At 32.0% G+C, this 15,227-nt stretch overlaps 2 long non-coding RNA genes across 2 annotated transcripts; both read left to right on the top strand.

Moving 5' to 3' along the window:
- The first annotated feature begins 5,563 nt into the window (after positions 1–5,563).
- LOC139507832 (uncharacterized) lies at positions 5,564–10,460 on the top strand. The gene is made up of 4 exons (XR_011660875.1): positions 5,564–5,678; positions 9,084–9,121; positions 9,861–10,001; positions 10,230–10,460. It is a non-coding gene; the product is annotated as an uncharacterized lncRNA (long non-coding RNA).
- Positions 10,461–12,717: 2,257 nt separating this feature from the next.
- LOC139507829 (uncharacterized) lies at positions 12,718–14,089 on the top strand. The gene is made up of 3 exons (XR_011660873.1): positions 12,718–12,805; positions 13,414–13,596; positions 13,944–14,089. It is a non-coding gene; the product is annotated as an uncharacterized lncRNA (long non-coding RNA).
- The last annotated feature ends 1,138 nt before the right edge of the window (positions 14,090–15,227 follow it).

Here is a 15,227-nt window from a genome sequence, read left to right as displayed (position 1 = left end):
TGTGTTTTTTCTATATAAAAAGTAATGAAATAGTTGTGCTATTTCATTTCACAGAACCATTTGCCAGTCAATAGTTTTAAAGACTATTGCCCCGGTGAATAGTTTCATAATCATCTTTCCCGTACTTTTTCATGCTTCTTTTTCATTGGACGATAATGATTTCATTGACTACTCTGCTTGGTTACGTATGCTTTGCAACGTCAAACTCCCGCTAATATTTTAAACGGTGGAATCTGTTTGTGTTGATTGTAATTTCACTTTTAAGAAGCAATTATAAAAAAGAAAAAAAAATCTTCACGGAGATTGTTTTGAAGATCTAAAATATAGTACCTTATTCTTAATATGGGTTCGCTCTCCGTATATTAAAAGTGAATTTGCGTTTGGTGTATTTTAGCTAGAATTTTTTATAAGCACAGAAAGTTTAACACAAGTATGTCTAGTCTTGATTGAAATTAATGAAACATTTATTAATACAAAACGAATTATAAAATAAAGTATAGTTCAGCATGTGCATATAAAGTTATGTGACATTTTTGTTTTCTTTCAGATGATATATATACACTTTTAGAAAATTAGTTATTTGGTATATATATAAAATACTTAATGGCTGTGTTGTTCAGTATAATAAAACACCTAATGACTGGGTTTGCGGGTAATAGCAAGTTTGTTGTCCCTTCGCATACCAACTATTGCTCTCGGCTTTGCCTCGAGCAAAATAGTTGGTACCTCGGGGACAACAAACTTGCTATTACCCTCACACCCAGTCAATAGGTGTATACTAGTATAATTTTATAATTTTATTGAACAGAAAGGAAAAATCTGAATTCATGTTTTGTTTTTAAACACCAAGGTTCTGTTTAAAGGAAATTAATTGCGGTTAAATAAGGATTTTAAATAAAAAATTACTATGTGAACTAAAAGTAACTGTACTATGATATTGTATGAGATTTTTCATCGAAATTCCTTCGTTTTTCTACAAAAAATAATTGATAAAAATTGACAAAACTGCACAATATTTAAATTATGTTCTTTTTGTGGCCAATGGTGAACAGTTTTATAAAATCAAAATGTGTATAAGTCTAAGGTTAGCATTATTTATGTCGATAATGATAAAAAGTGACAAGTGGTGTAAGAGAGCTGTGCTGTAGTGGTTAGTGCATTGGACTACTAACACAAAGGTCCTGGTTCGATTCCCGTCTGGGATGACCATTTCAGGAACTGAGTTTTCGGTTCTCCCTTGACACCTTTTGCGAGTATGGTCTCGAGGAAACGATGATAGTCCGTCGGAAGGACACGATAAATGGCTGATCCGTATTATGAGAGAGCCATATCTCTTTCATGTTAAAGACACCCTTGTAGATTACGAAAAAGAGCTGGCTAATGCATCTACAAGGTAGCACTCGCACCCGCAAAGTGGATAGGGACTAATATAAGTTGCAAAACGTGTTTCCCAATCCACTGTATTATATGTTTAAACTAAAAAGTGACAATATTTCTTTTTTTCATTAATATATTTGTATTGGCCTGATATTTTTGTCCATTTTAATAATCAGATTGCTTTGCTGCACATTAAAGTGACGAATTTTAGAATTTCAAAACATGTTTTCTTAATATAGAATATCTAATATTTTTTATTCTGTTAGAACATTATACAACGGCATTTATAATATTTTTCTACTGGCCTGATATTTTCGTCCATTATATACCTCAGTTTGTAGAATAAAAACACTGCAACTATCAGTTTTAAATAATGAGTTGTATTCATGGATGATATTTGTTTTCTGTTCGAGTACTTTGAACTTAATAAATGGTGGTAAATAAAACAAAATGGTCTTTCATTTTCCACTACTGGTATGATTAACATTGGTTTTTTTGGAAAGATTAGAACTTGTTCTAAATCTTTACTTAGGCACCGGCCTCCCTAACAACAGAACAGGTTAGCTACTGTTACTAAATCTATTCACACTGAAATATAGTTCCCTATGGTTCTGATGTATGTGCACATAATACACATATAAACTGAAAAAAAGGGGTATATTATTGGAGCAGTTCATTCAAGAATGTATGTCATTAAGGTGTGTTGATGTGCAGGCTTTTTAAAAAACATTTTGATTAGGTAACTGGGTACTGATTCAACTGGTATGATTGACAACTGTCATTATAACTAAACAATCAGACACAAGGTGGACTTTTAATTACAATGCCCCACCTCCTAAACTGCCAATCAAATTGACCACATTACCTATCAACCTCAGTCTTACATAATTATACAGACCAACTCAATATAATTCTTAATACACAAGTATTTGACCTCATAATTGAATACACAAATGTGTATATTAGATGTTTGATATTTATAAGGATGATAGATTTATTTATTGCCAATTACTTTTGATCTACATTACATCAAGTGATTCTGTAAATTATATATCTGAAAGATAAATGATTAATGGATTAACAAGATCTTAAAAAAAAAAATGAAATATGAATATAAATATGAATAAATAAAAGGTATTCAAGTAAGGCCTATAATTTACTTGATAAATTTCCAGGAATCATCTGTAATTAATCAACAATTAAATTAGTACACTTTTATTTTATTATCAGGAATTGGCTTGAAACAGTTTAAAAATTTTAAAACTTTTAATTATAACAAACCATTGTTTATTAGTGTATTTCCCATCAATCATTATTGTCTATTTTAGTCATTTGAATTTTTATTAGAAGTGAATATATATTTTAGCAATCAAGAAGGAATCCACATTTCAATAAGATAAGTTTTTTAATTGGTTTACTTTAAAAAAAAAAGTTCAATGCCCTGTGTTGAAAAATACTTTAAAAATTGATCAAAAGGCACTCTAAAACTTTTAATCTTCAATGCCATATAACCTCTGTTTCAACTTACAAAATGCCCTAAAACAACATAATTTTTTTTGTAGACATTATAAAGTTTTAAGCTGTTGGTCCAGATTTATGTCTTACAAGGATAGTTGGTAACATTTAGAATTTTTGCGTTTTTTTTAAACATGTTCAGAACTGGCAACAAAATTTCGATAAGATATAAACTGCAGTTTAAATAAAATTGTGGAAATTAAGAGACCCATATTATTTAATTTGAGCTCATTTTATCCTCATAATGGAAAATCAAGTTTCCTTCTAAAGACCTGCTGTAAATACAATTTCAGCAATAGTGCTTTATAAATGTTCATTTTCCCCCACCATACCTTAATATGAAATAATTCAAACTACTCTTCTAATCTTTCCATGAGTGATTTCCATCACTTTGATTTAATACCTAAATGATGAATTATTTGAATTATAATTATAATTATTTTGGGACCACACACCTTCCTTATTCTCCCTTCCTATTGTAACCGCCGACCTTCCTCTTATTACGGTACGTCTTTCTCCTTCCCTTTGCGACCATACACCTTCCTCATTCTTCATTCCTATTGTAATCGCCGACCTTCCTTTTATTACGGTACGTCTTTCTCCTTCCCTTTTCGACCACACACCTTCCTCATTCTTCCGTCCTATTGTAACCGCTGACCTTTCTCTTATTACGGTACGTCTTTTACCTTCCCCTCGGGACCACACACCTTCCTCATTCTTCCTTCCTATTGTAATTGCTGACCTTTCTCTTATTACGGAATGTCTTTCTCTCTCTTCTTGCGACCACACACCTTCCTCATTCTTCTTTCCATATGTTATGTCATGCTTGCATCCTTCCTCATCCGTCCTTCTCCTAGTTACCAAACATCATCCTCCTTCCTCTTGACTTTTGACATCTTCCTTATACCTTCAGAAAATCAGGAAGGGAGAATGTAAAACGTCACAAACGGAAGAAGGAAGGTCTAGCGTTTAAAACTATTGCACGAAGAGGATTAAACATTCGACACGAAGTCTTATACACGATCAGGTTAGTTAATATTTACTTCTAGTATAATTTTATCATTTTATTGAACAGGTAAGAAAGGAAAAATCTGAATTCATGTTTTGTTTTTAAACACCAAGGTTCTGTTTAAAAGAAAGTGATTGCGGTTAAATAAGGATTTTAAATAAAAAATTACTATATGAACTAAAAGTAACTGTACTATGATATTGTATGAGATTTTTCATCGAAATTCATTCATTTTTCTACAAAAAATAATTGATAAAAATTGACAAAACTGCACAATATTTAAATTGTGTTCTTTTTGTGGCCAATGGTGAACAGTTTTATAAAAATCAAAATGTGTATAAGTCTAAGGTTAGCATTATTTATGTCGATAATGATAAAAAGTGACAAGTGGTGTAAGAGAGCCGTGCTGTAGTGGTTAGTGCATTGGACTACTAACACAAAGGTCCTGGTTCGATTCCCGTCTGGGATGAACACTTCAGGAACTGAGTTTTCGGTTCTCCCTTGACACCTTTTGCGAGTATGGTCTCGAGGAAACGATGATAGTCCATCGGAAGGACACGATAAATGGCTGATCCGTATTAAGAGAGAGCCATATCTCTTTCATGTTAAAGACACCCTTGTAGATTTCGAAAAAGAGCAGGCTAATGCCTCTACAAGGTAGCATTCGCACCCGCAAAGTGGATAGGGACTAATATAAGTTGCAAAACGTGTTTCCCAATCCACTGTATTATATGTTTAAACTAAAAAGTCACAATATTTCTTTTTTTCATTAATATATTTGTATTGGCCTGATATTTTTGTCCATTTTAATAATCAGATTGCTTTGCTGCACATTAAAGTGACGAATTTTAGTTGACAATTTCAAAACATGTTTTCTTATTATAGAATATCTAATATTTTTTATTCTGTTAGAACATTATACAACGGCATTTATAATATTTTTCTACTGGCCTGATATTTTTGTCCATTATATACCTCAGTTTGTAGAATAAAAACACTGCAACTATCAGTTTTAAATAATGAGTTGTATAAACTCGATGATATTTGTTTTTCTCTTTCGAGTACTTGAACTTAATAAATGGTGGTAAATAAAACAAAATGGGTCTTTCATTTTCCACTACTGGTATGATTAACATTGGTTTTTTTTAATACTTAAATGATGAATTATTTGAATTATAATTTTAATTATTTTGGGACCACACACCTTCCTCATTCTCCCTTCCTATTGTAACCGCCGACCTTCCTCTTATTATGGTACGTCTTTCTCCTTCCCTTTGCGACCATACACCTTCCTCATTCTTCCTTCCTATTGTATTTGCCGACCTTCCTTTTATTACGGTACGTCTTTCTCCTTCCCTTTTCGACCACACACCTTCCTCATTCTTCCGTCCTATTGTAACTGCTGACCTTCCTCTTATTACGGTACGTCTTTTACCTTCCCCTCGGGACCACACACCTTCCTCATTCTTCCTTCCTATTGTAATTGCTGACCTTTCTCTTATTACGGAATGTCTTTCTCTCTCTTCTTCCGACCACACACCTTCCTCATTCTTCTTTCCATATGTTATGTCATGCTTGCATCCTTCCTCATCCGTCCTTCTCCTAGTTACCAAACATCATCCTCCTTCTCTTGACTTTTGACATCTTCCTTATACCTTCAGAAAACTCAGGAAGGGAGAATGTAAAACGTCACAAACGGAAGAAGGAAGGTCTAGCGTTTAAAACTATTGCACGAAGAGGATTAAACAATCGACAACGAAGTCTTATACACGATCAGGTTAGTTAATATTTACTTCTAGTATAATTTTATCATTTTATTGAACAGGTAAGAAAGGAAAAATCTGAATTCATGTTTTTTTTTTTAAACACCAAGGTTCTGCTTAAAAGAAATTGATTGCGCTTAAATAACGATTTTAAATAAGAAAATACTAAAATTTTACATACTCATTTTTTTCACATGTGAACTAAGAGTAACTGTACTATGAACTTGTATGAGATTTTTCATAGACATTCATTCATATATTCTAAAAAAAAGGTGATAAAAATTGACAAAACTGCACAATATTTAAAAGAGGGATGAAAGATACCAAAGGGACAGTCAAACTCATTAATCTAAAACAAACTGACAACGCCATGGCTAAAAATAAAAAAGACAAACAGAAAAATAATAGTACACACGACACAACATAGAAAACTAAAGAATAAACAACACGAACCCACCAAAAACTAGGGCTGATCTCAGGTGCTCCGGAAGGGTAAGCAGATCCTGCTCCACATGTGGCACCCGTCGTGTTGCTTAAGTGATTACAAATCCGGTAAATAGTCTAATTCGGTAGGTCATATTCATGAAAGGGAAGGAGATTGTAGTTACGACGTAAGGAACATATCCGATATCATTTGTGAAACGGTTATTCCATAACGGTCAACCAACTCGTAATGGCGTCCGTAAAATTTACGAAGGGATGATTTCAACTTCACCATTTGGAACTCTTGGTTTAATAGCTTCCTTGTGAGCAGCAAACCTCTATCAAGACAATCATGATAGGAAATGCAAGCACGGGAATATCGTATCAATTGGGAGATATATACCCTGTATGCAGGTGCTGCTGAAATGTTGCTACTTAGAAATGGAAAATTCACAATTGGAAAGCTGAAAATCATCTCTTTTGTCGTAAAGTTTTGTTTTCCAACCGACCCTCATTGTCAATTTCTAGATGTAAGTCAAGATATGAAGCCGACTTAACTGTATCTGTAGTATCCTTTATCTCTAGTTCGATTGGATAGATGCGTTCCACATAGTCACCAAATTTTGAATTGCTTAGTTAAATTATGTTCTTTTTGTGGCCAATGGTAGATAGTTTTACAAAAATCAAGAAGTGTATAAGTCTAAGGTTAGCAATATTTATGTCGATAATGATAAAAAGTGACAATATTTCTTTTTTTCATTAATATGTTTGTACTGGCCTGATATTTCAGTCCATTTTATACATCAGATTGCTTTGCTACACATAAAAGTGAAGAATATTTAGTTGACAATTTCAAACATGTTTTCTCATTGTAAAATATCTAATATTTTTAATTCTGTCAGAATATTATACAATATTTTTGTTTTGGACTTTCCTTTTTGAATTTTCCTCGGAGTTCTGTATTTTTGTGTTTTTACTTCATACAACGGCATTTATGATATTTTTGTAGTGGCCTGATAATCAGTTTTAAATGATGAGTTGTATAAACTGGATGATATTTGTTTTCTTTTCGAGTACTTTGAACTTAATAAATGGTGGTAACAAAAAATGGTCTTTCATTTTCCACTACTGGTATGGTTAACATTGGGTTTTTTTTAATACCTAAATGATGAATTATTTGAATTATTATTTTATTATTTTGGGAAACACAAAAATGCTTAAAAAACGTTTTCAGTGTTATTTATACATTTTGTACACTATTATTCTTGACTCCTAGGAGTCGAGATTAAGAATTGAACGATGGACAGATAGTGCGTGAATTTTTCTTGCTTTCTGATTCGAAGATATTACGAGACGTGAATAATCAAAGTTTTTTGATTGGTTAGGGACAATCCAAACCAAGTAAATGTCCTTCAATCCCGTAGAGTATCGGATTTGTCCTCTCTTTTTTAGCAATTAGATTTTACACAGGTAATCTTTATCTATAAATTGTCGAATCTTCTGGAGTAAACAACAACCATTAAACGATAACAATTCATAGCTTGTGACCTCACGTGTGTGGTAAAATTTGCTGATTGATGCACGTGGCTATTCTAGTAAATGAATTACTGAATCTACAAAGCGAGATCACTTTCCATTTTCATCAGCTAAGAGTCTAATAGCCTTTTTGAAAGGCTAACGCTTGTGTATGTTATAATGTATTAAACAGATGTATCATGTTAAGGAGGGGTATTTTATGCATAAATGTACGGCCCTTCAACACGGAGCCGTGGCCCACACCAAAGCAACAAGCTATAAAGGGACTTAAAATTACTAGTGTAAAACAATTCAAACGGAAAACCAACGGTCTAATCTATATAAAAAAGAGTATTTTTTGGCAAATACCACGGCAGATAGGGTACAAAAGGCATATCTTTTTTGCCTAAACCCCGGTGGCGTCTCCAAATGAACGATATTCATTTGATAACAGTAATGTGGTGAAACATACACTGGGTATCAACCAACTAAAACCCAGTTGTATACATTAAATGTCATGATTGTCATTGAATGCTTAAATAATTAATGTTTTATTGAAATTGTATTTCCTCTGGAAACACAAAACATAATGAATCAAAACATAGCAAAAAGAATTGACATGTGTGACACCCTATATCAAATAAAAGGAACGTATACTTTCAAAAAAAGGTAGTTAAGGTAGCACAAAACAAAGATTTTTTCAGTCCCAATCAGACAACTTTAAACTGATGTAATTCATTTCATCCTTCTTTATATTTTATAAATGAGGTACAAAAAGAAAGAAGAAAGATTAATCTTTCAAATTGTGATAATTTCATTATAACATAATTATTAATTGCTTATTGTGATGTCCACATTTGAATGAATTTAAGCGTCTTTGTTTTCATAGCATCCCAAAAATTTATTTTTTTGACACTGTTTTGGAGGTCAAACTGTGTTGTGCAAGAATCTATAAAATATTTTGGGATGCTATAAATAACAAAGAAGCTAAATTCATTCAAATATGGACATCACAATAAGGCAACTAATTACACAACAATTAATTATGTAATAATTATGTCATAACGACATTATCACAATTTTTAAAGACTAATCCTTCTTCTTTCTTTTGGTACCTCATTTATAAAATTTAAAGAGAGATGAGTGGAATTACATCAGTTTTAAAGATGTCTGATTGGAAATGAAAAATCTTTGTATTGTGCTACCTTAAATATACAAAAATAATTTATTCATTGGATTTGTTTTACAACACATGTATTTTATAAAATGCAAAATTAGATGATCTGCTTATATTATATCTGTCTGTTTGTCTGCCTATTAGTTTTAGTGGAATTGTATTCATCTGTTTTCTTTATCAATAATCAGCACGACTGCAAATTTTACAGTTGCATTTAAACTTTGACATGTATAAAATATTTCATTGTCAACTTACCGTATCTATGACATTATTATTTACATTTATATTTCTTGTTTGATTTCAGAAATGGATAATTGGATGAAAATACAGATGACACTAATGGTGAGTAAAACAAGGGAATTACTCTATACAAATATTAAGAATTGTTATGTAGTCTAAAATTAATATGAAACTAAGGTAAAAACTCCCGCAGGCAAAGTTGGCTTTAGCTAAATTTGGCTATTTATTTTAGGTATTTTTGACATATAGCTCTTCAACGATTTCCGTTACTTATCTATCTTCGGATTTCAAATGTTTGGTTTTGAGCGTTCCTGGTGAAGGGAAATCCAGAAACGAGCGCCGGACGCAAGAAATTATTAAACATGTTGTTTTCAATTTTGTACTAATTATATATTGCGGACGCAAAGGCAAAACTATAATTCAATCATAATATAGAATATAAGATAAAATGACACAATATAAACAACTGGACCATTTACAGGCGGGATAAACTGAATTGAGAAATAAAAAGAATATATACTGAGAACATTACAAAATAATCGATTTTCGCGTGTTTCATATAAATATCTGACCGTTAAATGAACAGAAATTTAATTCAGTAAATGTGCACATTTCGGTTACTTTCTGTACTAGATTTGTAATTTGTATTGCTTAACACTTGGGTCTGTCCGTCCTTCTGAAGGTTTTCTGAAAAACTCCAAATGAATCTTTTAATATAGGCAACTTTATTCCAGGTTTATTTTAATTATAAAATGCACATTACTTCTTGTATCAGATTCATATCATTCAATTCGAAATCAGATGAAATAACAGAATAAAACATAGTCTTATTACTTTCCAGACAGATGAATTGAAAGCGGAAATAAGAAAAGAAAACATGGAATTGAAAGCATTGTTTCACAGCTTGAAGGTGGAAGAATTGAAAGCAGAGGTAACGAAAGGAACATGGAATTGAGAGCAATGATTACAGATCTTATAAACGGTAAATATCTTTTTGTATCGCTACATTCATTTCTTAACGTTTCTCAAGGAAATAGACCTTTGATAAAAATGTAGATATAAAGTTATATAGAGAATCCACAACTCAACAGGCTATTGCTCAGAAGTTCACTGCTGTTATAGAAATTACTATTATAGCTAGTTAATTGCTTATGTAGTTATATCGAAGCTGTTTTCGTGTTTGATAATATTGGCAGATCTTTTTGAACAGCAAATATTAAAACTGAGAGCAGCGGGCAAAAAAAACACACAGAGGGCTGACACGACATCAGATGAGGATAAAGATAGTCAATACATCATGCATTACCAAGGAAACATTGAACACGAACAAAGTGAGGAGAATGATTCTGAACAAGACAGCACTGATCATAGTGATATTCATGAAGAGGAAGCTAAGGATGATACAATTGAGATCGATGATGTAGACATAGAAATAGAACAGAAACAGGGACAGATGGAGCAGGTAAAACTTATAATATTATATAGATCTACCTTCCTCTGCTAAACTATATCGTTATTTCCAGGCAAATTGAGAATGGAAACGGCGTATTCGTCAAAGAGTCAACAATCAAACCAAGGAGCAGAAACAGCCCAAGGATATCTATTAGACTCCCCCCCCCCAAGCGAGAAAATACAGCACTGGAATGAGCTTGACCTGGCTATTAAACAAAAATGTGAAATGTAATCTAGTTGAATAAAGATGGGCTCCACATCTGACTCTGAAACATATTGATGAACAAATTAAAAAAAAAACTAGCAAAACTAGCAGAAATATAAGGCTCCTAACTTGGAACAGGCGTAAATATGCGGCTTGGTCAACGTGTACTGTGAGATATCATCCCTCTCTGAACATCTAGCCAAGGCAAATAGAAATACGCACTGAAAAAACTATTAAAAAAAAATGTTCGAGATGGATTTCAGAATAGGTAAAAGAGGACATTGAGCAGACTACTAGCAGTTACTGACACGAAAGCTTAAGTTCGCAATTAATGAAAGATTATGGTGAGGGTTGTGCTTAGAGTTAGGGATATGTCTTCAATCTATGACAATTAAGTACAACCTCTTTTTATGGGTTTTGTAAAACCTTCCTTATATATAGGTGAAGAACATAACCCATAAAACGCTAACAATTGATATCAGAATAAATGTGATAATAACCGATTATGAAATTTAGTAAATGTTTCAGTTATTAGATTTCTTTTGGTCAAATAAAATACGTTGTTACATACACGAGTGAATCGAATTCATGAGTTGGTCAACATTCTCTTTTTTAAAGACAGTATGTTTGGAGATCAATTTTGGGAGAAATGTGTGTATATCAAATGTATTTTCTTGCATACTTTTAACATGTATCTTCGAGTTTTATATTTTATTACCTAGTCTACTTTACCTTCAACAGAGATGGAAATGTTATTTATGGAACCAATGTATTGGACACCTCCTTCAAAGCATACCATTTCTCCGAGAGAAAACAGTTCACCAGAGCCAATACTTCCGGCCAAAGGCAAGCCAAAAAGTAAGAATATATATTTAAGTTTACTATTTAGGTATGCGAATTGTGTTTTGAATTGCATTTAATGTATAGATAGCAACATTGGAAAAAACAAACATTTTCTATTTGTGCTTTTTTCGGAAAAAGCTTGACACAGGTGTTTGATGAACTGCAAAGTAAGTATAATAGAAAAAGCTAATAATTTTTGAAACAATACATTTACGATTCTATGGTCAGAATGTAAAACCAAAACGTGCATAATCACATGATTAAGTGCAATCGTCTGGACAAATCGTACTGCATAACATTAGTAATTGATTTAAGACATCCTAAATCCATTCATTCGATGTGTTAGAGCTTTTGGTTTTGCAACTTGATTAGGGATTTTCGGGTTTGAATTTTGCTTTGTGTTCAGTATTTTGTGATTTTACTTTTTACTAGAACTTCAATAAATTTGATAAAACTGATAATTGGTCATTGCATTTGTAAATGACAATTCCCGATAATTAACTGCTAATTTTGTATTCACAGAGTCACACAAATTACAGAAATTAAAAACAAAGGAACAGTCCGACACACCCAAAGCAACTGGTATGTAAAACAAACTAGAGTATATTGGTCAAATTATCTAAACTACTAATTTATCTTAGAATGTTTAAACCAAAAAATATCGAAAAATCTTTTGTTTTGTGATTCCGCTGACCAAACATAACTTCTGTCAAACAGACAAGAAAGAATTCGTAAAGGAAGGTTTGTTATCTTACAGTTTCACCGTTAACGACTTATAATCAATTTTAGTATAGAATGTATAAAAATATTATTGGGAAATTAAGGTAATGATGACATAATAATTACAAAACATTTCATTAAACAAGATGGACACAATGCATTTGTGGCAAAATATGTTTTTAAGACATTTAAAATCAAGTGTAGTGTTCAAACAATGCCTTGTAATTGCCATACAGTACCATTTCAACACAAAAAAAAAGAAAAAATGTATAGGATTGTTGGTATTGATATAACCAGATGTTATGTATTTGTTCCTTAATTATTTTTTTTTAAAAAGACCAAAATTAACAAGGAAACAAATGCGTTTGTAAATACGATCAAATATGAATGGAAGATCGTACAAGGATTATAATCGTCAGCAGATGTTTGCGTAAGGTAAGAAACAATCAGTAAATGAACTAACATATTTTTTTGTCAGGGCACTATGAGTCTAAAAGCGAAAATGTTTACCCCGAGCCAAACACCATCTAAACCAAGTTCATCGAAGTCAAAGATCAAATCTAAAGGTATGTTTGTTACATAATACAAAAGCATGTGCCAATAGCCATCTATACCAATAAAAGAATGAGTTTCAATTTGATAGCGGGTATGACTTATAAAAGACTATTCAAAGAAATCATCTTTATTTATTATCAATAGAAATAATGCCTCAAGTTGTTTACATAGTTATCATTGGAAAAAAATGAACATGTTCTAGGTCGAATCCGATACCAATACAAAAACTATCTATAACAGTAACCTAATATGTCAGGAGCATCACTGAACTGTGTATTATTTGAGATTTGTTATTTACACGCGTCATCACCTATACTTCAACAGTACACAGACGTTGACAATACTACATCTACTCATTGATCAAATAATTATATCCAATAATTGCCAATTATTGTTAGTAAATCAGTACGTACTCAAACAGATTAATTTTGAAAGCAGATGAAATTTTCCACCTTATTATCAGCATGGCATGATCAAAAACCAATACGAAAATACAAACCAGGCTAACAATAAGGCGTAGGTACTTTATGTCGTGGTTGTGATTTCTAACAATATTAATTTCATTTGCGTAATGTTGCTATCATTTATGATATTAATTCCCATTTCACTTTAATTTCAGGACATTTCACAGATGAAACAAACAACATACATAATAAAGTACAATAGTAATTGCAATCCAACCTGGTCGTCAGCCGATCTTGTAATGCAGAACTTAAAAATGACTGGTGAGCGCTTGAGTATCTGGATTGAGGACGAATTTTCAATAAAAGCAGCTGAAAGATAAATTCAAAAACTTGAAAAGGTATGCTTTATGCTAAAAATATAGGATTTGTATGTGTCATGGAAAACAATTGCGTACATTTCTTAATTTTTTAAAATTTAATGTAATTAAGTACATTATTGATAAATGATATGGATCATTTATTGTGTATTACACGTGTAATAATTTTTCGTAAAACAAAAAAAAGATAAATTCAAACACTTGAAATGTAGGTTGTATACTGAAATATAGATTTGTATGTCTATCAATGAAGTTTTGCCTCATTGTAACTCTGTTTAACATTTCATTCAATTGACCACATTATTGAAAATTGTTATGCAATGTTTTATAGTGTAATGGATTTGTAACATTTCATATCTTTTTTACAGGGCAGAGGACAAGAAAGAGAGGAATAATGTTATAAGTCCAAAATGTTGAGCGAAGAATTTACTCTTCGGGGCTGTACCATAGTGTAAATAAAACAGTTTTGTTAAAGTTTTTTTGTATAAGTTTGCTGTTTTTTTACGATTTCGCTCTGTTTTGTGTGTTTACAATGAAAATAGGGTAATTTGTGTAACTTTAAAACAGATGATGATAAAATAAAATTTCGATATCTATGTTTAAATAAATCAACTATATGTGAATATTCTAGCTTGTTAGTTTTTCAATTAATTCAGAGTCAGACACATCAAAATATACTGCTACTTATCTACAAAAGATACATTACTACATAATACAATACATTGACGAACGATACATACATGCTCTTAAACATACCTTAATTCGTTTTTTCCCTGTATAAATTTACTTGCAATTTAATATCCAACAAGGTTTTTTTCATCAACATTGATTATCCAGATAGGTTTTTGCACAGTCGGTTTTTCAATATCCTTGTCCATTTTTATCGTTTTTATACTGCGGACATTCCTTCTTCAATGCATGACGATGAACTCTCTTCTTCCTTCATTTTCGGACGTAAAATCATCCACCATCCATTTTTTTAGGGCGTATCTTCCTCCTGTGCCTATGTATTATACCTACAAAGAAAGACAGTAAAAGATGCCTTTACTTTCTCGACCATCGAGGCCGGCAAACTATACCCTCGTTAAAAAAAATTACGTGGGTGAAATTTCATCGAGAAGTCGCGCGTTAGACGCGGGCCAGCTACCACGGTCTCTCGACCATCGAGGCCGGCAAACTATATCCTCGGTAAAAACAAATTACGTGGGTGAAATTTTCATCGAGGAGTCGCTCGTTAAATACAGCCTACCATTTTGACCCGATTTTGAACTTAATATCAAGACAAATATAATAAAATAATGTCAGGTTCATAACATTAATACAGTATGAGCAAAATTTCAAAAGAGCACTACTCTTTATGACCGACAAACAGACAAATCAATTACCAACTATTGAAAAGAGGGGTAACAGATACCGGAGGAATAGTCAAACTCATAAATCGAAAATAAACGGACAACACAAATTGCTTAAAAACAAAAAAAACAACAGACACAAAAATAGTACACAAGAAACAACATAAAACACTAAAGACTTAGTAAGTTATTTAGTAAAACGTAAAATAACAAACTATTGAACTCCGAGGAAAACTCAAAACGGAAAGTTCCTAATCAAATGACAAAATCAAATGATAAAACACATCAAAACAATGGACA

This window comes from Mytilus edulis, unplaced genomic scaffold (genome assembly GCF_963676685.1).
Source record: "Mytilus edulis unplaced genomic scaffold, xbMytEdul2.2 SCAFFOLD_590, whole genome shotgun sequence".
In the NCBI taxonomy this organism is placed as follows: domain Eukaryota; kingdom Metazoa; phylum Mollusca; class Bivalvia; order Mytilida; family Mytilidae; genus Mytilus; species Mytilus edulis.
This window is presented reverse-complemented; position numbering and strand designations above follow the sequence as displayed.